Source organism: Amblyomma americanum, chromosome 1 (assembly GCF_052857255.1).
Source record: "Amblyomma americanum isolate KBUSLIRL-KWMA chromosome 1, ASM5285725v1, whole genome shotgun sequence".
NCBI classification, from domain to species: Eukaryota; Metazoa; Arthropoda; class Arachnida; order Ixodida; family Ixodidae; genus Amblyomma; species Amblyomma americanum.
The window spans coordinates 226,381,977-226,405,485 of NC_135497.1; the positions used below are offsets into that span (position 1 = coordinate 226,381,977).

Consider the following 23,509-nt stretch of genomic DNA (forward strand, 5'->3'; position numbering starts at 1 on the left):
TGTGCATTAAATTCCATGTGTTTTGAAAGTACCTAAAACAGGACGAAGGTACAGTTTACTAGAATACTTTTTTGGGTTGTGGAAAGAGCGGCAGTCAGCGCTTGAGGCACTTCATGCTAACTCTACCAGGTGGAGGCAAGGAGAATAGGACAACAAGGAAGATTTACAGAAGTTGATAGACATATGTGGTACAGAGGGAGACAGATTAGGTTTCAAGTTTAGTATGGAAAAATCTGCAGTCATGATATTACATGGAGGAAGAATCCTCCATGTGATATTAGGATCTGGCAGTACTAGCTCTATGGGATCTGGCTAGGGTGGCTAGCCCACTCTAGCCACCTTGTATCTGGCAGAGTGGGAGCCGCTCTCGCTCCGAGAGCATAGCGAGATCAAGCCGAATGGTCAGCGAGTTTTTGGAGCGGAAGCGCAGGAGGCAGAAGGAAGACGGAACTTCCGGAACCATTACGCAGCCCGCTGCTGATGTCAACGCGGCCCGTAATACCGTCCCAGTAGTCGCACGTAAGGTCCCTTGATTACCTTTAGCCGCACGTGGCCGCGCACAGTTTGCATCGCGGTCGCCGCTTAGCCTGTATCGATCGCTACCCCGGCTTTCCGTCCCACGGGACGCTCATTTTCCGAACATCGCCTAGTGGATAGCCTGAGCTGCTGCTGGAGTCACGTTGTCATGCGACAGCAACACAAAACGCGTTCCTAGCGTAGTTATCCGGCGTCTCTGACATTTTGAGCTGCTGCTGGAGTCACTGTTGTCATGCGACAGCAACACAGACCGCGTTCCTAGCGTAGTTATCCGGCGTCTCTTTGACATTTTGCCTCACACAGCGCGGCACCCGCAAAACACAACACAGCAAGGACGCTACTACTGCGTCAAAAGCCTACATTTCTGCCTACGCGCAGGGGACGCCGAAGCCTTGCACCGCTTTCGCGAAATGGCGGAAGTGGCACTGTCACGTGGACTCATCTCGGAGCCGCTCCGACTTTTTTCTCGGAGCGCCCTGGAGGCGAGCGCTCAGAAAGAACCACCCGAATGTAGTCAGGGCGGCCGGTTTCCACCAGCCGAAAGTGCGGTCGCCTCTCAGAGCGCTCTAGAGCGAACTAAAGCGACCAGTCGAAGACACCATTAATGATGAGGGCGGCGAGCATAGAACACAGGAGTTAAGGCGGGAAGTAGTGGATGAGTACAAGTATCTTGGGGTGTGGATAAATAACGGTGCTGAGTGTCTGAGAGCATGAAAAAATGTAATTAATAAAGCTAGTAGAAATGCAGCTGTCATGAAAAATAGGGCTTGTGGAATTACAATAGGTATGAAATGGTAAGAGGGATCTGGAAAAGGGTGATCGTTCCTAGCCTGACTTTCGGTAATGCAGTCCTGTGCATTAGACCAGATGTTCAAGCAAGGTTAGAAATTAAACAACGTGTTGTAGGGAGGCTAGCTTTGCGAGCACATGGCAATACACTTAAATCAGGGGATACAGGATGATATGGGATGGGCGTCGTTCTAGAGCAGAGAAGCTAGCAGTAAGATAGCATTTGAGGAGCGATTGAGAAAAATGGGGGAAAAGCGATGGGCTAGGAAAGTTTTCAGATACCTGTACATAAGAAATGTTGACACGAAGTGGAGAAAGCGAACTAGAAAATTGACAAGCACATATCTGGACAGCAGTCGGGGGGCAAATCAGCAATAATCGGTTAAGAAAAAGGTTAAAGAAACAGATCGAGAGAGCTATGTGGAAAACAGGGATGCTGACGAAACAGCACTGGGAACATACAGAATTTTTAAGCAGGAAATTTCCAAAGAAAATATATATTTGATAATTGTAGGGGAATCTCTTAGTTCTTTGAGGCCAGGACGGGAGTTTTGCGGACTAAGACATATAGAGTCGGGTACCACGAGATAGACATGTTGTGCGTTGCGTGCGGAGAGGAGAAAGAAACGACTGAACACTTGATACTTTTCTGTAAAGGGCTTCACCCTACAATGGAAACCAGCGGGGCTGATTTATCCAAGGCATTAAGGTTTAAGGACAGCGAAGGGAAAGTAGATTTTAAGCGGGTAGAAGTAACTAAGCGAAGGTTATCTAATTGGTGGCTAAAATCGAGGCACGAGTAAAATTTCGTAAGTCATGGCTAGGTGGCTTGAGCCACCGCCCAATTTAAAGGGGCAGTGACTGCTGCAACCAGGTCGAAATAACCCAAGCGTTTTTTAAACCCATGACGTCGCATCTGGTTTGAAGGAAAGACGTCACGTCCGGTAGTTTTTTTCTGTTTGAGCCATGTTTGGGCCGAGCCGAGCATTGCTTTCAGTAACACTATGGCCGCTCGGCGAAAAGGGTGCGCGATTGTGTTACACGTGAGTAATTTGTTCTTTCTGGCTTTTGGTATGCACATACTGAGTGATTGCCTGTTATCTGACACTCGGCATTCCGTTGTCAACTTCCTTGCACCCGAATATTTTGTGTTAGCAGATAACCCAGGACTAGCACTTAGCACGCTTGCCCGGCAGTGGACCCAAAGGCCGGGAGAAAAAGACTCATCTGTTTTATCGTAACTTCTGCTCAAAAGCTCTGTGCAGGTCTATGGAAAAGAGCAAGCGCTGAGCGTGTTTTTATATCTTTCGTCAACCCAGCCCAACGTAACTCATGGTCATGTAAAACACGCATATTTACCAGCTTTTGCATGCTCCTGAAAAAAGGCGGGAAACTTTTGACAACAGTCTAGTTGAACCACGACCGGGTTTAATATTAATAAAGCCGGTCGTGAGTTGAACAAACCGTTTGTGCGATGAGTTTTATGCGCGGTCCGATTTTTAGTGGCCTCGCGGCTGGGAAAGTCTGTAGTGTGTTGACTTAATTGCACTTTACAATTGTGTGCTTCTGTTACAATTCGCTTTCTAAAACAGGTACAAAAATTGCGGCGAGATAAGCGATTATGCTTTGGTGTTTGCAGAGCAAAGCATGTTCTTTTAAATTCATATTTATTTCAGAAAACAGCACCTGAAAAACTGGCAGGCAGCTTTCTGGTATGCACGGGCCTTCCCGATTCCTGCTTCGAGTCCGGCGTTCGCTTGCTGGCGCAGAGGCTGAACAAATGGGACGTTAAAATGCTGAGGCAGCAAAGGCTCTAAGGTGCCACAAGGTGAGCCTTCCACCTTCTGTGAGAATTTTAAAATGAGTGCTGTGCCACCTGCATTGAGCATCGGTTTTACGTGGGGATGTTCGGACCCAGGTGGCCAACTAGCATGGAGCGCATGAGGCAACTGGAAAAGCAAGCTTCCTTTTAAGGCCTCTTATCATACGACCTTTTTACAGCTAATGCTGTTAAGAGGCCTTAAATAGATGAACATTGTGGACAATGTGCTTGATGTCCGTTGACTATTGCAAGCTTGTGAGGTGCATAAGGCTCACAAGGCACTGTTGCAGTGTGTGACAGGTCATTGTGGTGATATTAGAAGAAGACATCGTATAGCACAATGGGACAGAGAAAAGGAGCACACAGGATAAGCGCTCGTCCCGCGTGCTCCTTTTCTTTGTCCTGTTGTGCTCCACTATGTCTTCTAATATGCTATACCAACAAACCCAAACTACCACTTTGTTAAGATTGTGGTCATGATAGGTTTCTTTGATTTGGCTGCACTCTCTGCACTAGTTCTTTGAAGTTCCGCGGTAGTGCCGGCAGCCTGCAGCATCAGTTCAGACAGTTCAAATGCAGCTTGGCACTGGCCGCTTCTAAAACGAATGGTCGAGTGCAGGCCCGATTGTCTGATAGCCTTGCTGTTGTCACAAAATTGCAGCCAACTGCATGCCGCCGACACCAATGACCACCAAAATCCTGAAACACTTGGAAGAATTTTTAAGCAGCAAATTGCAAAGAAGTTTTAATATGCACCTGCTCTAAGAAATCGTCATTTCACAGAGAAAAATCTTTGCATGTATACACACAGGCGACTTGCGAATTAGCGCTGAAATGCTGCCCATGCGACTCGACTTGACCGTTTAGGTTTTCATTATGACGCCTCAGTCACTCACCTCCTCCATGTGTAGGTCAAAGAAGCAGAGAAGCTATGACACGTGTTATTTAATGAAATGATGACAGTTATTTGCTGAAAGGTTATGGTTTATGGGGGTTTAACGCCCCAAGGCGACTCAGGCTATGAGGGACGCCGTAGTGAAGGGCTCTGGAAATTTTGACCACTTGTTGTTCTTTAAGGGAGCATAGAGACCTAACTTTTGGGTGCATGGTTTCTTCTTTTTAATGTAATAACACCACTGCAGTGGCTCAGTGGTTATGGGGCTCGGCTGCTGACCCGAAGGACACGGGTTCCTACTGTTCTGTGTGATTGCACCCCTTGCCCCCAAATGAGGCATTGACATCATCTTATGTGGTGCTATGCTGGTAAAGGATGTGTGGTGCATGCATATGGGCGTGTAGCATTCAAATTCAAGCACCAACACACGACTTCTAGTGCAGTAGGAATTATGGGAGCAAAAAAACCTCAAGGATGTAGATGAATAGTTTAGCTCTTATGTTTGCCTTTTCTGAAAAATTCTGTGGCAGGAGGTTTTAATACATGTCAGCACACCCTTCATGTAATACTCCCTTGTGGGCCTTTGAGGTACAAATAAATAAATAAAAAAGTAGTGCCCTTTCAAACAGTATAATTTGCAACTTTAGTGCAAGATCTTCAGTGGCCCCTTCAGGGAGTGTTTGCCCAGAGCTTGTAGTGATTACTTAATGGCACTTGGTCCCAAGAACCAGACAGTTAACCAATTGCCCTTGTGCCTCTTGATGAGAAAATCTGAGGTCAAAATAACAATTTACTATAGCTGTGAACAGTAATGAGCTGGATGTATTGCCGAAGGGAACCGAGGTCATCTACTTGACAGTGGTAAGAATTTTGGGTTGGTTAGAGCATAGATGGCTTAACATCATCTTCCATATCTTAATAGATGTGGCATTGTTGGCATGTGTAATTAAAATTGTGTTTCGATGTGTGTGGCTGGTGAGCTGTCAGCTCGGGCATGATAAAGTTGTAAGCTCAACCAGAAGTACCTGTGTTGTTTGAGCTCAGGGCAAGAGCTTTGAGCGAGGCCACTGCACTACGTCCTTGTTGTACATTTTGCTTTTGTGGTGCTCCAACTTCCTCCTTCCCCCACTTCTGTTAGGAATGTCGCCATGGGGCCGAGCGAAAGTGGTGTGGCGTAATTAGAGCAGCGGCATGGCCATAAGGTTCATCCGAACAGCACTGCATAAGGCTTGTTTGCTTGATTGGCCCCGCAGTCAGAACTGAGGTGTGTTATGAATGGGCTACTGTGGAAAAAGACAGCAGAGCAGCGGAAAACATGCCACGAATGGTGGAAAGCTATACTTTGGAGGCAACCTTTGATGTCTGTGTTGCCATTGTGGTCAAAGTTATCTGTGAGACCATCAAGAACAGCACCTGTTCTGAACGCATCGCATAGCAATAGATCAGAACTTCAATTTTATAGTTGGCTCATGGGTCTTACTGCAGGAGGTGTATGAATCGGTTCAGATTTCACATTAATGGCGTGTTCACACTTGTCCAAAAATCTGGCGAGCGAATCCGCTTCGCTCGCCGGGTAAACTAAGAGCTGTTCTCATTTGTTGACGCCCGGGCGAGGCGGAACCACCACGCCGCTGCTCTTTCTCGCTTGTCCACACACTTCCCGGCCACCACGTCACCGCTCTCGGCGTACACAGATATGGTTAAAAAAAGAGCATAAATCGATGCTGTCTGTGTACCATAATCGTATGTACGCTTACGTACGTAAACGCAGGCACATTCCCATTTTTAGTTCAGTGTATGCAAACAGACTCGCAACGAAACGCCCAGCCTAGTGGCGCCATCTGCTTGTCAGGATGGGAACTAGTACTGTCAACGAAACCGGTGCTCCTCTTAAGCCTAGTGGCAGCAGAATTGTTGCTCTAAATAAAAAATGAAGCAAATTTATCATTTATACTTTTGCTTATAGGTGAGGTGAGACGAAGCAGTGTACCGGTGTCCGATTTATGGCCAGTGAACACGCTTAAAAAGGCCGCAACAACGACGAATTCATTCCGAGGCGAGGGGTCCTGCGTCGAAGGGCGCCACCATGTTTTTCTCCGCGGCGGCGAACACGAAAAATTTTGGTCCAGCCCAATCGCCCTCGCCGTCCCGCTTTCCACCTTGCTCGGCATCAAAAGCGGCCGAATCCGCTTCGCTCGCCGAATTTTTGGACAAGTGTGAACGGGCCCTAAGACGCATCAAATTCAGCAACCTTAGTATGCATAATACAGTAAAAATTTGTTAAGGCGTACCTCGTGGCACTGCGGAAAAACTATGTGCAAAGCGGCAATATTGTCACGAACACGACGAAGCTGGCAGTGGTGCGGGAACGGAAAGGTCGCGTTATAGGCAAGCGGCCATTGAAATCATCTCACTGCCATCATTCATCGCCGCTTATTATTCGGCTGTTCGCCACGTAACATTAGGTGTGAGATGCGGGGTATCAGCCCCATTCTGGTCCTGGAGCTTCGGAGTCCTCCGCCTGCCGTGATCATCGGCCGTGTGCACCTGGTTCGCCCTGCCCAGCTGTGCCCCAGCCCGCCGGACCTGAACCGACCTCGCCACTCACCCCAGCCCCATCCCACGCCCTGACCACAAGCCATGTTGACATGACTACACTGCGGCGACCCGAGATGCCGCCCACACGTGGGGACACCACCCCCCTGCCCATGACATTCGGTGCGTCCAAGGGCTTTGGCCGTCGGCTCCTGGCAACCTGTGACCCGGAAGCTTTGTGGACCAGGATTCATTAACACATCTTTCACCGTGGCGGCCAGCACTTCTCCCCATGCCATTTCTGTTGTACCGTCCTCTGAACCCATCTCCACTGAGCGCGTCTCTCCGTCATTGTCTTCTTCTATTCACTATCAGGACGATCGCTCAGCCCCGGGTAGTGTCACGAAAACTACAAAGCTGGCAGTGGCGCAGGAACAGAAAGGTCGCACTATACGCGAGTGGCCATTAAAATCATCTCACTGCCATCGTTCATCGCCGCTTATTATTCGGCTGGTCGCCACGTAACAATATGGCCGAACTGAAAGCAGCCTGAGTATATCCGTTGACCTGGTAAAAGATGATACCTGAGGCATTTCAAAGAATGCGTAGACGAAACCTTTTAATCGCATAGCTCCGAGTGCAGCCTCGAAGGCATGTAAGCCAGGTCCCGTGTCCCAGCTGCTCTATTAAGCCGTATTTGAGCGAAAAAGCAAGTGTCTAGCACGTATGCAGTTTTTTCCAACAGTACGGGTTTAGCTGTCTTCAGCTTCCATGTAGGCATTACTTTCATTGGATGGCGTTTTGTCAATGATGGAAGCTCAATACCAAACTGTGCTGGAGAACTCTTGGACTGCAGTGTCTAAGACTTCACCAATCATGCAAAAAAATGAGTCTCCACAATGCCTCCTCTGCAACAAAATACCTCCTGTAATTCTGTAAACAGGAGGAATTTAGGAATACCTGCTCTATTCCGAGACCTGGAGTGGGAACAGTTGGGGATAAGAGTTAATAGAGAACACCTTAGTAATCTGCGATTCGTAGGTGATATCGCTAATTCACTCAGGAGATGAACTGCAAAGCAAGATCAGTGAGCAGAATGGTGGGTCTAAAGAACCTAACTTTTGGGTTCGTGTTTTTTGTTTGTAATGATGCGTAAGGCATTGCTATACATGGATTACCACCTGGTATTCTCCTACAACCACTAAATAGTTTATAATTGCATTTCTTTCTCGTGCTGTTTCGGTCTAAGTTTCAACAGCCGAATGAGGACTGGGACGCCAACGTGTGCTTACAGGTCACGTGAGGCATGAAAAAACTGCCATATATAATCGCTGTTTCCGCATTAGTTGTCATTCAGGCTCTTGAGAAAGGCTGGCTTCAGCACTGTAGTAAATTATAACAAAGCAGCGATTATATTGGCGTTTTTCCATGCCTCACGTGACACAGAAGTACTCTTTGACGTCACACCAACTGTTCGGCTGTTGAAACTGAAACAGCGTGACAGAAAAAAAATTCAATTATGAATTATTTAGCGGCCGTGGGCAAATATCACATGGTGATCCATGCGTAGTAGTATTTTCTGCATCGTTGTAGAGAAGAAAACATGCCACCAAAATTACGTGTCTATACTCCTTTAGCATGCAGAAAACCAAATGGAAAATGCTCTTGGCCATTCCCTCCAGTGCAACTGCTGTGTGGTGTATAATATTGTGACGTGGTTGCCATCCAAAAAGTGAGGCGTGATAAACGATGGCAGAGATATAATTTAATGGCCGTTGGCCTAGCGCGAGTGCTCTGTAACGCACCACAGCCAGCTTTGTCGTCTTCGTCACAATATTCCTTTTTCTCATGGACATTGTCACATGAAGGAAACTAGGTGGTGTATCATCGTTTGCGTAGTAACTTCAGGACACTGAGAAGTTCTCTAGGCAGCCGCTGACCTTACTTTTTAAAAGTAATCAAATTCCATTACTAATTACTTTCCTAGAAATCACAGAAGTAATTAAATTACACTACAAATCACTGGTCTCAAAAAGTAATGACATTACATTACAATTATCTGCCTTAAGTAATAAAAATTACTTCTTAGTTTCGATACTAAAATGTTGTGCATTGGTCATAGTTAGTGCAAAATTTTGAGTTTTTTGTTTGCACCGCCACTGGGCTTGAAAATGGGCATCAGAAATTTTGCCCGTCTTTAGTCAATTTGAACAGCCGCTTTGCTGATGTAGATGAGATCTTTCTCATATCGCTCTTCAATCAGAAGTACATCGTTCAATGTGTAATATGGTCCCACCATCCTGATTTTGAAGAATTTGTCATCCACGTAAACAGCGGGAGTGCATTGACTGCTTATCCGCGCATCATCCCAGAAGTGCACAGGGGCGCGAGATGCTGCCAATTCTGCTGTTCAGTTGATTTGTTCTGGAGGCAAGATTAGTGGCAATACATTGCATGTCTCTGGGACGCTGTTGCCTGTGTTGCCCTTGAGTTAGAAATAGGGCCCCAAATGAGGCCACAAAAACCCGACAACACACAACCAACTTTCTTAGATGTGTCAGTTGAGACTTCTTGTCAGTGCGGCGACGTCAAAGTACTTGCTCAAGCACTCGCAGTACGTCTGCCTAAAGGTGTCATATGGCATGCCTTGATGATGGAGCTCTCCTGTTGGCCATGCAGTGCGTTTGTGTGTGAGACCGTATGCAGTGCAGGGAGATGCGTAGCAGTCCTGTGACTGATATGCAGACTCTTCACCAAAGCAGTGCTGACACCTGCGCGCACATCACCTCTCGTCCGCGTGCGCCGCTTCCCTGGGGTGCTGGCTATTACTGGTTGCGCGTTTTTAAGGCACAAGCCTTAAGTGGCACATTAACATCGATACCCAGCATCGTCGTCAATGTCCAGGAAAAGTGGTCCACAACCCCCAATTAATGACATCATCAGCAAAGAGAAAAATTTCTTCCGAGGGTGCAGAGTATTGAACCAAGGGCCTCCAGATTGCGAAGCGACCGCACAACCCATGGGCCACAAAACCGCGTTGCTTCTTGGCAAGTAATGATTCATTTATTGCATAAGTTGCCCTGTGAGTCTATGCTAATGAGTAGGTGTGTCATTAGAAAGGAAGGAAACAGTATAAATTAAAAGTGAATGTTTTTCGCCTTCAAAGCATGGAAGTAGTCTCAAGCTCCCTCCGTAATTTATTCTTGCTTAGGGAGTCGCCGTGGTGGCTCATTGGTTATATGGTGCTCGGCTGCTGACCCGAAAGACTCTGGTTTGATCCCAACTGCGGCAGTCTCATTTCGGTGGAGGTGAAATGCTATAGGCCCATGTACTGTGTGATGTCAGTGCACGTTAAAGTACCCCAAGTGGCCAAAATTCCCGGAGCCCTTCACTATGGCATCCCTCATAGCCCGAGTCGCTTGCTTTGGGTCGTTAAACCCCCATAAATTGCATCTTTGCTTTGTATATGCGCATCTCCACAAACGCGAGGCCAAAGCATGTCAGATACGAGAAGCATGGACTCTGTATGCAGCAAAAGTAATATCTCTAGTAATTAATTACTTTTCCATGAAATTACTGCTTGAAAGTAGCTCATTACATTACTAAGTTACCAGGCCACAAAAGTAGTGAATTACATTAGAAATTACCGAGAAAAGTAATTTTATTACAGTAATTTAATTGCTGGTTAGCCTGCCACACACTGCTTTTCAATGAATGCGAAATCCTGACATGATAGCGTCTGCAAACGGTACGATACAAGGCCTTTTGCATTTTTAGGGCAAAGGTTTTATTTTCTTGTCTTGCCCCCCCCTTTATCCCCTTTATATTTTTTTTTATGTTATGAATGCAGTTGTTTAGCAACAAGCTTGAATTAGCACCTACGAAAAATTTTTTTGCTGGTCTGCACATGATTGTCCCTATGTCCAGATTTTGCGCCATTTCCTAGTCCCTGGCATTTATTGTCACTTTCACTTCATTAAAACTTTTGTGAATGTGCTGGCACAAATTTTGAAAAGTTCATTTTCTAGCGCTTGCAAGTTGTTTCCATATTTTTTTTTTCCATGGGGCTGAAGTTTCATGGCACGTCCAGTCCGTCAACTATTTCTTACCGTTTTCAGATACTTTGTCCCGTTAGACTTGTGCATTGTGGAAGAGCCGCAGCTGCTCTTAAAGGGACACTGAGGAGAACTCTATCATTTTTTTTTTTGTTAGCAAAATCTGATAGTTCGGCATTTCATGACTTTGTTGCCGCTTGTCCGGGCGCGAAAGATGCATTTATTTCAAAGAAATTTGGATTTGAAGTTGAAAAGTTTTTCCCGCCGCTCTGATTCAAACTCAGGGAACTCTTATGACGCCACGGCAACTCTTATGACGCCACAGAACGGAGTGACGTGAAACGTGTCGTGAACACAGACTCCGTGATTTTTGACGGCTAGCGGTGCGGTGCGCTACCTTCCTTTCCCAGCCTCAGAGATTCGTGGCTTACATGAAGTAAGGAAAATTCCTCCAAGGTGGCGCCTCTTGTCCTAGGAAGTCATCACGCTTGTACTTGCGAGATTGGCCTGTGGCGGCGATACCTGTATTTTGGTTATTGCTATTTTCTACATTACAAGAGCTTTGTTTTCAGTAAGAGTGGCGTTTTTGTGATCAGGAGCTGCTATTCTATCGATACAAGCCAACTTCAATTTCTCCTCAGTGCCCCTTTAAGAAGCTTTGTGTCCTTGCCTTTGTGCAGGGCAGCAGCGGCGTCTTCTCCGCAGTGTTCAGGTGCATGTGGGCAAAGCATCCAAAAAAAATGATGACTAGCTTGGCTGGCATTTTTTCTTGGTCTCTGAATGCATCATATGGTCAGCCGCCGTGGTGGCAGGGTGGTTACGGCGCTCGTCTGCTGGACCAAAATACGCAGGTTTGATCCCGGCCACGGGGGTCGAATTTCGATGGAGGCAAACTTCTAGAGGCCCGTGTACTGTGCGGTGTCAGTGCACGTTAAAGGGACACTGAGGAGAACTGTATCAAATTTTTTTGTTAGCAAAATCTGATAGTTCGGCATTTCATGGCATTGTTGCTGCTTGTCTGGGAGCGAAAGGTGCATTTATTTCAAAGAAATTTGGATTCGAAGTTGAAAAAGTTTTTCCCACCGCTCCGATTCAAACTCGAGAACTCTTATGACATCACGGCGAACTCTTATGACGTCATAGGATGGAGTGACGTGAAACGTGACGTAAATGCAGACTCCGTGATTTCTGGCAGCTAGCGGTGCGGTCTAGCAGCTGCCGAAATGAAAGCTACCGCCGCCGCACGTTGAAGGCATCTATCGGGAGTTGCTACCGCCGCTTCATTTACGTTTGTGCCGGCGTCTTGCTAGCATTACGATCGGTCCTGTTCCCAAACCCAACGACGTAGTTCTCGCAAAAACTCTGGCCTGCATTTCAGCGACCTCAGCCCCACAGAGCGTGCGATGCTTTTGAGGGAGCACGGTTAGGTTAGGCACCGGCAGGTCGTTTCCCCCTTCCTCAGTGAGCAGCCGTTGCTAATTACATATCTTAAACCCAGTGGAGGGAGTTGCGAGGGGCCAGGACAAGGTCGGCGCGTTGTGCCCATCGGAGGCTGGCCGGCACTTTTGGGCCAACGGATTGTGATTCCTTGAACGGCGCGGTTGCACGGTGCAGCAGACGGCGTCGAGGTCCCCCATCGTTGCAAGGGCTAAGTTATTTATTTATTTTTTTGCCACAAAAGACGGATGGGTGTTTAAGGGCGGTCGAGTTTAAAGTTGGCGGCTGAAACTAAAGCCGACGCATGACACTTCAATGGATTCCGCTGGATCCAACGGGTCCACAGGATCGGGCTCTCTTGCCCACCTGCGTGTACCTTCAGATGTGTAATGTGAATGGATTAAATTAGCCGAAAGCTCTAAAAGAACAGCTCCGCCCAACTGCGGAAGCTATTGAATTACGTCACAACGCGCACCTCGCCGCGGAGCCGATTCAGTCTGGCCGCGCCTGTGGCGGCTGGCGTACTCGGCGCGAAATAGAGACATGCTCCAAGTCTCCGACAGTGCGGTTAGAGTGCGCCGAAGCCGCCAAACGCGTCGGCGGTAGAGCGCAGTTGGAGTATAGAGGGTCTCGCTTTAGCCTACGTGACATCGCCGTGCAGCGCGCGCGCGCGCCACGCCGGAGCATAAACACGCCTTAACAGAGCCTGCGCTTAGCCGCTAACCAACGTATTCAGTGGCGGCATCTATGGGAGCCAATGAAACCCCCGCCCACTCACTGAATAAAAAAAAATCCTGTGCCGAGGCTCGGAATCGAACCAGGACCTCTGCTGTTTAAGGCGGAGATGCGACCACTCTGCCACGATGTCTCAGGGTAAATTCATCAATAAAGGCGCATCTAGTGAATGCACCCTTCCGATGCAGAAATCTCCGCGCTTTCGCAACGTATACCCTAGGTAGCCTAACAGAGCTAGGTCATCAGCAATTTTTCTTAACTGCATTGTACCTTGGCTCCCGTCCCTAATAAACGATTTCCGTTAAGTAGTTTGAAGTTGACTGGCACAGCCGAGAATGTTTTGCTGGGCGAGCGCGCGAAGACACAAAAGCTCTTTATACTGCGAACTGCCTTTTACGATCACCGACCATCGTGCCATCATAGTTTTTCATCGACCGTGGCGATCATCTGACAAGCCTTAACAGGCTCCTTCAAAGGTTAACCAGCACTTGAAGCGGCACTTGGAGTTCTTCTGCTGTTCGGCGCTTGTAAATCGAGGCGTGTCAAAAACAAAACCACGGAGCACGCAAACCTCATAGACTCGAAGCGCCATAATAAATCGAAACTCTCCTGGCCGCCTGTGGCGCCGCCAAGCATCGGTTTTCTTTGCCTCTAACATTCATGTTGTCTTTTGTCTGCCTTCCTTGTGTGATAAAAGGGCACTATTGGTTTTAAAACAAAACTTACTTCAATATTGAACCGCGCAACCTTCCTTTGTCAGCCTCAGAGATTCGCGTCACCATGTAGGAAGGAAAATTCCTCCAAGGTGGCGTCTCTTGTCCTACGACCTCGCCACGCTTGTACTTGCGAGATTGGCGTGTGGTGGCGATACCTGTATTTCGGTTCTTGCTATTTTCTACCTTACAAGAGCTTGTTTTCAGTAAGAGCGGCGTTTTTGTGATCAGGAGCTGGTATTCTATCAATACAAGCCAACTTCAATTTCTCTTCAGTGTCCCTTTAAAGAGCCCCACGTGGTCAAAATTTCCGAAGTCCTTCACTACGGCGTCTCTCATAGCCTGAGTCGCTTTGGGACGTTAAACCACCATAAACCAAACCAAACCAAGCATCATATGGTCAGAATTGGGCAAAATTATGGACACGTATACCAGGGAATCGTTTCAAAAAGTTATCCAGGATTTGTATTGTGAATAAAAATAGCACAACACGCATAATTTCTGGTCTTGTGATACTGCAGATTACACGAACCAAAAACCAAACAGCGAGGTTCTACTGTATTTCTTTGAAGGGCTCTAACGGTTTTAATGGGTGTCTAGTAACCTAGAATTGCCAGAGGAATTTCGTTTACCTGGAAAAATCAGGGAATTGTGAGGGATACCATCAAGAAAGCGGCCAACTCTGGGAAAAGGACGTGCTGAAATTAACGCAGTTGTCTGCCGCGAGTTTTAACACTACTGTGAGTGTCCAGCACACGGTCCGTTCTCATTGTCATGACATATTTTTGCTTCTAATGAGTCTTAGGCATGGCAGCCTGTCTGTTTTAGCTGACTTTTTCTTGTCTTCAATTAAGTGAGCATTGTATGTATATACTGGTTGGTTCTGTACAGGTTGCCACACTCCTCATTAAATTTCGTCTGGTGCATATGAATAGACAAAGCTACGTTCAGAAGTATTTTCTGGGGAATAAGCCGTAGTCTTAGTAATGTGCAGAATTCATGCAGTTTCAGTGCAATGCGAGGTGCAACGCCACCCTAGTGTGGCATCAAAATCGATCTGTAAATTTTGCTCTCAGGCCTCATCAATCTTGTAGGCTATTGCAGAAACAAACAAATAGAGGCTAGTTTCTCTGCAGTTCGAGCTGTGATGATGAGGTCATAAAAAGCTGTTACTTTTTGTGGAAATTGCTTGGTGCTTGTCCTGTGGCATTGCTGCTATCGAAAGGGATGCCAGAGTGTGCCTTCATTGGAAAAGCAGTAAAAGGCAGTGCTTCTCAGTGATGAGCAAACCAACCTTTGTCAGCCCTCTTGTTCAAGGGTTCCTTCTTGAAAGCCTGAAATATTCTTTTGCAGTATAATGAGCAGTGTATGAAGCCCCTGAAAGCATGCACAGTGTTCCGTTTAGAAATTTTCCAGAATTTTGTCATAGTAGAGTTGTTTGTTTCTTCTGTGAAAGCACATGTAATGTCAGCACATATGGCCACCACTCTTATGAACCATTAAAAGAAAGCAAAAACTTGTGAGCATAATTTTAACAAACTTCCAAATCTAAGAGTCTGCATCAGTCAAGCACTTTTCGTCTAGTGAGAGAGGAAACAGCTGCTGAAATTCCTGCACAGATTCCTAGTTGAAATATGCCAGCATCTGTGGCTCCGTTACGGCCAGGGATTCCAATGTGGTTAAACCTATACACAAGAGTTAAGCGGGCCATGTCCCGTCAAGAATGCTGCATCTGGGGCAGCATTCCACAGCTGGAAGTATCACAAGGGAGTGTGGAAGAAATCGTCTTGTTAATGCTCTCACTCTTGTTCATCGATTTTTTGTGTCATTAATGTTTCTCAACAATGCCACATCACATCATATGCCTTTTCAGTGTCTGAACTGTGACAAGAAGAGCATTTCCACCGCAGCCGTGGCCTCGTGCTTGAGTGCTCGGCTACGGGGAGTCGTGTGTTCGATTCCCGCAAGCCTCCAGTCCACCAGCCGGTTAATCCAATAAGAACAGGTGGTCCCCGGCCTAGCTCTCGGCTCTCCAGGGGTGCACCGCGTGGGAAGGATAGCCTGTGCCTCAAAATTCCCGTCAAATGCGGGCACGAAAACGACTCCACGTGGTTAAAACCCACAGTCCAAAACTCTCTCCTTGTGCTAGTTACAAAACTTTCAACGTTCATGAAATTTTCCCTTCTCTAGCCTCACGAGAGATGTGCCATGGCACTCTCCACTCACAGACCCCCTTCGAGCAAAGCACAGCGGTATTTGCTCGCTACCATTGTGGCTGGCTCACACGCATCGCCAGATGTGCATGACGGGTAAAAAAAAAAGGTGGGCTTTTACCTCACGAGGCAGATTTAGGGTTGCTTGACGGCGGAACTTATCTCTGATCCGTTAAGGTAACGGTTTGGTCGAAGACCCTTTTACCGAGCATCTCACCCTAGATGAGACAAGCACCATGCCGGGGGAAATCTTGCACCCATTAAAAAACCGGTGGGTACCCGGCGGCGCTGGGAATGGACCCTCCCGAATGTGAGGCGGATGCTCTACCACAAGGCCGTGCTTTGGTGCTATGATCTTCGCCACAAGGCCGAGAAGGGAAAAGCCGAAATATTGTCGTTCGGCAGCTTACAAAGTCAAGCTGTCATGTTTTTTCCTGAACACTGTTATGGCTAAGACAAATTGTACCATTCTACATGATTTCCCCTCATTCATTGAGATGCTCAATAAGCTTTAGGATGTGATAATGATGAGGAGGAATAAAATATTTGTGTGAAATGTTTCTTTTCATCACTTCATTTTGTGGAAACATGTTTGTATTGTAATTTCAAATATCTGTTTTAATATTTGAACTACGCAAAAATAAAGCATATCGCAGTACTGGCCAGCAGTTAAAAAGGCCCTGGTATGCACAGCATGTGTATGAGAGCAGACGATGCAGTGGTCCCTGTGTCACTACTTTTGGAGCCCACATGACCAGGGTTGCTGCTCTTCCTCGGGATAGACGTCGTAACGCACCCCGACACTCAGACCGAAATCGCTCAGTATAAATAATGCGATAATATTTAATGCGCATATTTGAATCGGGGAGCACGTGTCGCGTGCCTGGTGAGAGTATGCAATGTTTGAAGCTAAGCACACTCCAACCAAAAATTTGGTGTCTCCGCCCCTTTAAGTTTTTGGGTTTAGCATATGGAGCTTGTGATCTCCTGTGTGCCAGCGTCAGAAGCCTTTCAGAAACCCTTTCGTTGTTTGTCTTGACTATTTTCATTCATTCTTGGTCTTTGCCTTGTACACACTTCTCTCTGTGTGTGGTTTCTCCGGCACACCTTGGACAATGTTCCTTTTATCTTTTTTTTTTAGGACCTTTCTAATGTCCATACACAAAGCCATTACAGGAGTGCGTGGGCTGCTGCTGCAGTCTGTTGGGAGATGTCCTTATCTTTTTTTTTTCATATGCATTCCATTTTTTTGTATTTGTTTGTGGGTTTCTCTTAGTCGTTTATTAGTTGCATTTTGTTGTTCTGAGCTTGCATACTTTTTTCTCTTTTTATGGCATCCAACCCAGTGTATGACTGACACTAGTGGAGGGAATGCAGCAGCCGACCTTGCATGGCGCGTCATTCTCTGGTCGAAGGCACCTATTCCCCATTCCAGGCTACTGGCTCAAGATTATGCCCACAAGCCTGTACCTTGGCCTACAAGCAGAGTCGCATTAGACCCACGTCGCCCAGGACTTCCGTGCCAAATAAAGTATTCCTACTGACACGCCTTGTCAGTAATTGATGAAGCGTATGTATAAATGAGTAACAACTTCGTTGGCCATATAGAAAAACCGTGTTACAAAGCAGCTTTTCTTTTTTTAAGACCATACCCAGTCACCACATTGTTTCCTCTGAGTAACCTACTCATCTCTGAGGTAAGTGCTTGCCGTGTGTTGCATCACAGTCTGAAGTGTTGCTGCAGAACCGCATATTGCCTTCCTGTTGCCATTGCAGCAGAAAGTGATCCACGAAGCTAATGAACAAATGAAATTTCACCAACATACTGCTTTTAAAGCCCACTGAAAATGTAAATCAGATAATGAACAGGATGGTTGTGGGCACTGCACGTGTCTACTTTTAATGCATAGGAGGGGCCAGTTTCAACTTTTTTACAGGTGGGTAGTGCCTTTTCTATTTGCATCTTCACTGAGTGGGATGCTTGTACCCATACCAGCACCTCATTCAGCACTTGAGCATTGGCAGTGCTAGGGGAGCTCTTTCTGAACATTGTAATCGAGGCCCTTTGAATTGAGTGTTCCATGTAGGTATTTTACAAAGGCAAGGTAACTGTCCTAGCAATGCTACTGGGATTGCAATTCGCTGCAAACGAGGCGGATTCTGTAGCACTGGGCTCTTGCTGGCAGTTTGTGAAATTGGTATGAGCCGCAACTGCACTGTAAAAGAGAATAAAGAAAACGATGTCTTCCACCAGTAATTCATGCCATGCAACATGACATGGAAACCATCACATGGACAGTTTATCCATTGCCTCGAGGTGCAAGACATCTGCCAGTTTCTATACGGTAGCTTCAGCCTGTTGCACTGGAAAACTACATTTCTCTAGAAGGCACTTTTTGAGCAGGAATTGGGTTTAACCTGGTTTTCATGATTTATGCTTCGGGCACACAAACTGGGTAATAGGCTTTTAACTAATGAAAGGCCCTGAATATTTGCTAAATTTGATTTATAGTCTCTTACTGTTGTCACCTATCTTTCCTCAAGCAGAACAGTGGCCTGAGCTAGGCCGCTGAGTGAATTCGCGTCTCCTGTTAAAGTCATTAATTTTTTTCTTGTTCTAACTTTCTCAGCTGCTGAGGGCCATTATTGCTAGAGAGGTGTGTAAGGTGCGCGCACTGTACACAGACAGGGAAATCTCTTAATTCAAACCTGCGGTATTTACAAGCTGGCACTTCGCTCCTGTCAAAATCGCGTATTTCAGTGCGACAAAGCTACCGGTAATATAAGCGTACGCAATGGCCGTACAGCTTACCTGTCCTGATTGATGAAGCATGGCAATGCAGCCATCGTACCACTCGTCTACTACCCCAGTCACACGGTGCCTTCGAAGTGCAGTTTCTCTCCCCAGCTGCACTCCTGTTCCTGTCGCGACGTGGGACCAGCTTATTTTAGCACATGCGGGGCCTATCGAGTGGAATCTATGAGGCGCCGCTGTCAGTGCTGATGAGCGGTCGCATAAGAATGAATAGACCCGTACCAACCCCTCTGGTCGGGCTCTTTATTCCGAACTCGGCCCAAATAACTATTTTTCGGTCCCCTTAACCTTCGTTTCTAATCAGCATAGTTTGAACAAATTTTCGGTCGCTTAATAGTTTGAAGTGTCGAGACGTCGAATGCCTGACCATTGGTACGTGGTCATATATACATATATTTCCCTCCCATGGCACGCGCATAATTTGTCCCTAAACGTAATGGCCCTTAGATATATTGTCTTCATCTTCGGAGGACGTCGCAAATCTCAAAATTGTATTATAGCGACAAATTTATATATAAGACAGTTCAAAGGGAGCACGGCTACAAAACCACCGCCGCACACACTCGTCCACTATCTTGGCGCTCTTAATCCAGTTCCAATAGATTTACCGAAAGTTTGATCTATAAAAGCGAGCACAAAACAACAAGAGTTCACTGTGTGAGCGTGTGTTTGAGGAAGGATCCCGCATAAAAGGTTTTACTACAAAACGCACTGATAATGGTGCTTGCAGGCGGAACAGCGAAACGGCGATATCGATACGAGATAAAATTCCGCAGCTAGGGCAATTCTAGCGCTCGCAATGAAAAGAGGCAGGATTGATTTTTCCCTTTGCAAAACAAACATCCAGTAGACCCCCGCTGTTACGTCCGCGGTTGCTGCGTTTTCCCCTGTGCTACATTTTTTTTTTCGTATGAGCCGGGTAGTCCAGCTGCCGCAGAAACCCCTGCAACTGAAATTCGATCGCCTATATCTGTTACATAATGCAATTGTTGCATAATTCCCTTGTCGTACGTCGAGAAAGTCATCTCACGATGGTAGTTTACACCGTCCCGGAATTCGTTCAATGCACGCGTAATGGCGACGCAGGCCTGAAAAAGCGAGACTATACACGTGCGTATACTCTATATAGGCGCTTGTTCGCCGCTGCGTTCGGCAACTTCTGGAAGGAGGCACCCAGGCCAAAGCCAACACACTTACAGACTATGTGATTTTTGTGCGTCTCTTGGCACAGTTACATCGCCGCTGCGGCGTTAGCGCGAACGACCCAAAGCACAAAAACGAAACTATGTCGCGGCAGACGGCACAAATAGCGCTGTACGAAATGCGGTTGTGTGGGTTGGCTCCGACAATTTTTTTTCTGCCATCCGCTTTATTCTTGTCACCTGCACCTTAAAATACACAATTTCTAGATTCCAAAAGGCGATGATTCTAGGGGATTAATGCGGCCACCGCGATAACAGCGAAGAAGCGCACGCGTACCGCATCTTCGCACGCTCCAGGCATGCTCCCTCTTCATTGCTAAATCCCTTCCACAGACAGCTGCTCAGGCTAACCCAGACTCATCGCAGTGCGTTTCTGAAGCTTTGCACATGCAGAACGACCGTGAGAACCACACAGCCTTGCTAATTCTAGAGAAGCATATGGTGCATATATGTCACAATAATGAAGAACTACAGGCAACGCTGCACAATTTTTTTCACGCTAAACATTCGGCTACTACGTTTCCTGGCTGCAGTTTTTTTTCTTTTTGCGGTCCCATGAAAAACGCGACGGCAATGTTCTGTTGCATTCAACGCTTTGGTGCATTTAACAATTGTACATGAACACGAGTGCACACTCAACTCTCACCTTAGGCTGTACATGCAGCCTAAAAATTGAACTTCATATTGTCTCTGGAACTTTAAATAAAATAAGTAATGTTTTGCTGTATATCTAATGAGATCAAATCCTCTTTGGAATACCCAATTTCATCTATATGATTCAGCACATTAGCATACCAAAAAATCATATATTTAGATATCAGGTGTACATGGCTCATAGGGCCATCCTCTCCCAGATGCACACATATCAGATACATCACCACTTGGATGATATGACCACAGATGTCACACATGCCCAAGAATGCTGATTCCATGGCTGCAGCTAAGGTTTTCGGCCAGAAGAATAGGTAACAGGGCGAGCTGATGCAAGTTGATAGCTTACAACAGAGAAATAATCACTGGAGAAATGCATTCCACTATGTGCACTCGTAATTGCAGCTGAACTAGTTTTTATTGCTATGTGAAATACGTAGTAGTTACGGAAGAAGAAAATAAGTAAGGCATGTATTGCACAAAAAATAAAAATAAATGCCATTCAGCAGGTGCATGTGAGAGTTTTCAGTTGGAAGTTATATATAAGCCGAGGCTAATTTATCTTCTAGAAGGCACTCTACATGCAATAAACACACAAAAATTGATGCTCTACAGTGTCTTTCACCGAAGACGTGACAATTTTTAAATAGATTTTTTTGTGTTAAAAGAGTGCGTCAAAATAAAGCTAACCTGTGTTATTTAACAAGCAGGCTGGTGATTAATATATAAGATTTAATTTTTACCAATTACAGTAATGCGCCTTATTTATTGAAAGGTTAATTATAGCTGCCCGTAATATCCGCATCAGTTTCTAGATTTTTCAAAATATGATTCCCGCTGTGGCTGCAGCGCAATGAGTTTACGATGGCCAAATGGGCGAAATCGCATGGGCCAGAAGGGCGTGCAGCCACGCCTACAAGTGCGTACGCAGCTATCTCCTCTAGCAGTTCCCGCCACGGGAACTAAAGTGTATATACACTTTATTCCCTGTTACTGTTTTTCCATGTTCAGCCGGTGTCAAAGGAGATCTCTTTAAGAGCTGTTCCGTATAAAAGAAGAACTAATCGAAACTAGGACACATCTCACACAGAAAGATTACAGCAGAAGCCTTAACACTGCTACAATGCATGCCTGCAGGCTTTCGACTGGTACCAACTGAAAATGTAGACAGTTTAATGTGACATATCTTAACTGACACCACATAGAACCCTGTGGTTTCCATAGCTGGAGACCATTAGAAATCTGCCATGCTTATGAATTTGACCTACTGCTGGTACAAGACAGAAGCATTTAACTTCTATTAAGTCGCTAACTGGAACTATTTGCCGTTATGTTTCAGGTGCAGCTCAGTTTTGATTATAGTTTCACTTAGTTCCAGCTGGAACAATGCTTTGGAAGAGAAGGTGTGCCATCACATATAAGCAAACAACAATGATTCTTTGTTTAAAACTGTGGCCAATAGGTTTCTGGTTGAGACTGGGTGATCTTGGTTCATATGAGCTGCAACTATGCCAAATTCTCAATTTAGGATGTTTCTCTTGCGTGTATGTAAATCCAGTTGGCAATTACCCAGTGAAGGCAAATTACATTTCATCTTAACTAGCTGATATCATATCTTCTCGACCGCAGAAAAAAATAGGTTTAAAGCTCCTTCAAGTAAGTGCTGTAGCCATATAGACCGTTTACAGCGCGCAGTTCTTCCGTTTGAGACCAGATGGCGCCACAGACGTGCTCGGAACGCGGCGCCATTACGGACCTCGTAAGTCGCCGGAGTGTACGCCTCGATGCAGTAATGGAAATATCGCGGGTGGCTGCCGAAGTGTTCTTTCTGCGAAGATGGGGAAAGGCAGAGGAAATACGTGCTTTATTGTGGATTGCAAGAATTGCTACAGAGAGTTAAGGCGGAACCGCATGGCGCGATTTCAGGCGCGATTGACGCGCGGATGGTGGGACGCGCGCGTCATTTTGACGCGTGCCCAGTATGATCCGTCACGAAATCGCGCCGCCGCGTGCTCCTACTCGGAGGAGAAAAAAACGCCTCGCGCGGCGCGTCCGGGGCGCGTCCGCCAATCAGATTTCAAGTAAGTCACGTGGCATTTTTGGTTTTTGGTTTTGCCACTAGATGGCCCTACTCTCTGCGCATCTCGACGGAACCTCTTCGGCGCATTTTTTTTTCGCTCTGCAGAACCGGCGCGCACGTGAAAAACACGTGCTACTGTTTCGTGCGCGCATCGTGTTCATCGAAAATGGAGAAAGCAGTCTTCAACGAGGCCCTTATCACGGAAGTGGAGAGGCGTCGCGTCCTGTGGGATATACGCGACCGCCCCTTCTGCTCTGTAGTAAGCGCCCGACACTCCATTTTCTATGTCGAGTTGTAAACAAGCAGCGGCCTCTTGGCATGCAGAAAGTACATAGTCCCAGTTTCGCACACACTCTTCCTGCTTGAAATTAAGCTTGATAAATATACTTCGGAAAAAAATGTCGTTATGTAATTACACTAAGATTATTTCTATTGCAGTGTTGTGTAAGTTTAAGGGCATATTACATATGCGGTAGCAGGGACAATTCATGTCGTTGGGAGTTACGTTGTCTGGCAACCCGGAAAACGCGCCGCGAAGGCGCCGATCCCCTTTTTACGTGCGGGTGCTCGCGCGTTGACGGCAACGCGGGCGTCCACCGCGCGTCGCGTTTTTCGCTCGCGGAAAACGCGCCATGCGGTTCCGCCTTTAAAGGTGCAGGATGCGATCGTTTGCGAGCCTCACGGAACCGAACTGCACAAGGAAGTACTGCCCCTGTTCGCGCCCGTTTGCCATGCATCATTTCCGAACGGGCGAACGCGACAAACACGTCCGCCAGTGCTAGATGGCCAATATAGAAAGAAAGGTTACGATCTTGGAAAATCTGCGAGGGTAAGTGCGCAACATTGCTTCATGATCAAAGTGTTCCGCCACCGAAACCGTCACTTCGTGCTTTCAGTTGCTGTGCAGTTGCGCCTACGTGTGTAGTGAGGCCCCATTGCTCGTAAGTTAAGGTGTTCGGCAATTGTAGTAACAGCAGCGCCGGAGGCCAGATCAGGTACGGAAAAGAAGGACGACTTATGCGCCTACATG

The 23,509-nt window shown here is 46.6% G+C and overlaps 1 long non-coding RNA gene across 1 annotated transcript; it reads left to right on the top strand.

The window, feature by feature from the left end:
* Window positions 1–194: 194 nt before the first annotated feature.
* LOC144114690 (uncharacterized) lies at window positions 195–17,275 on the top strand. The gene is made up of 3 exons (XR_013311085.1): window positions 195–519; window positions 3,003–3,154; window positions 17,078–17,275. It is a non-coding gene; the product is annotated as an uncharacterized LOC144114690 (long non-coding RNA).
* Window positions 17,276–23,509: the final 6,234 nt, after the last annotated feature.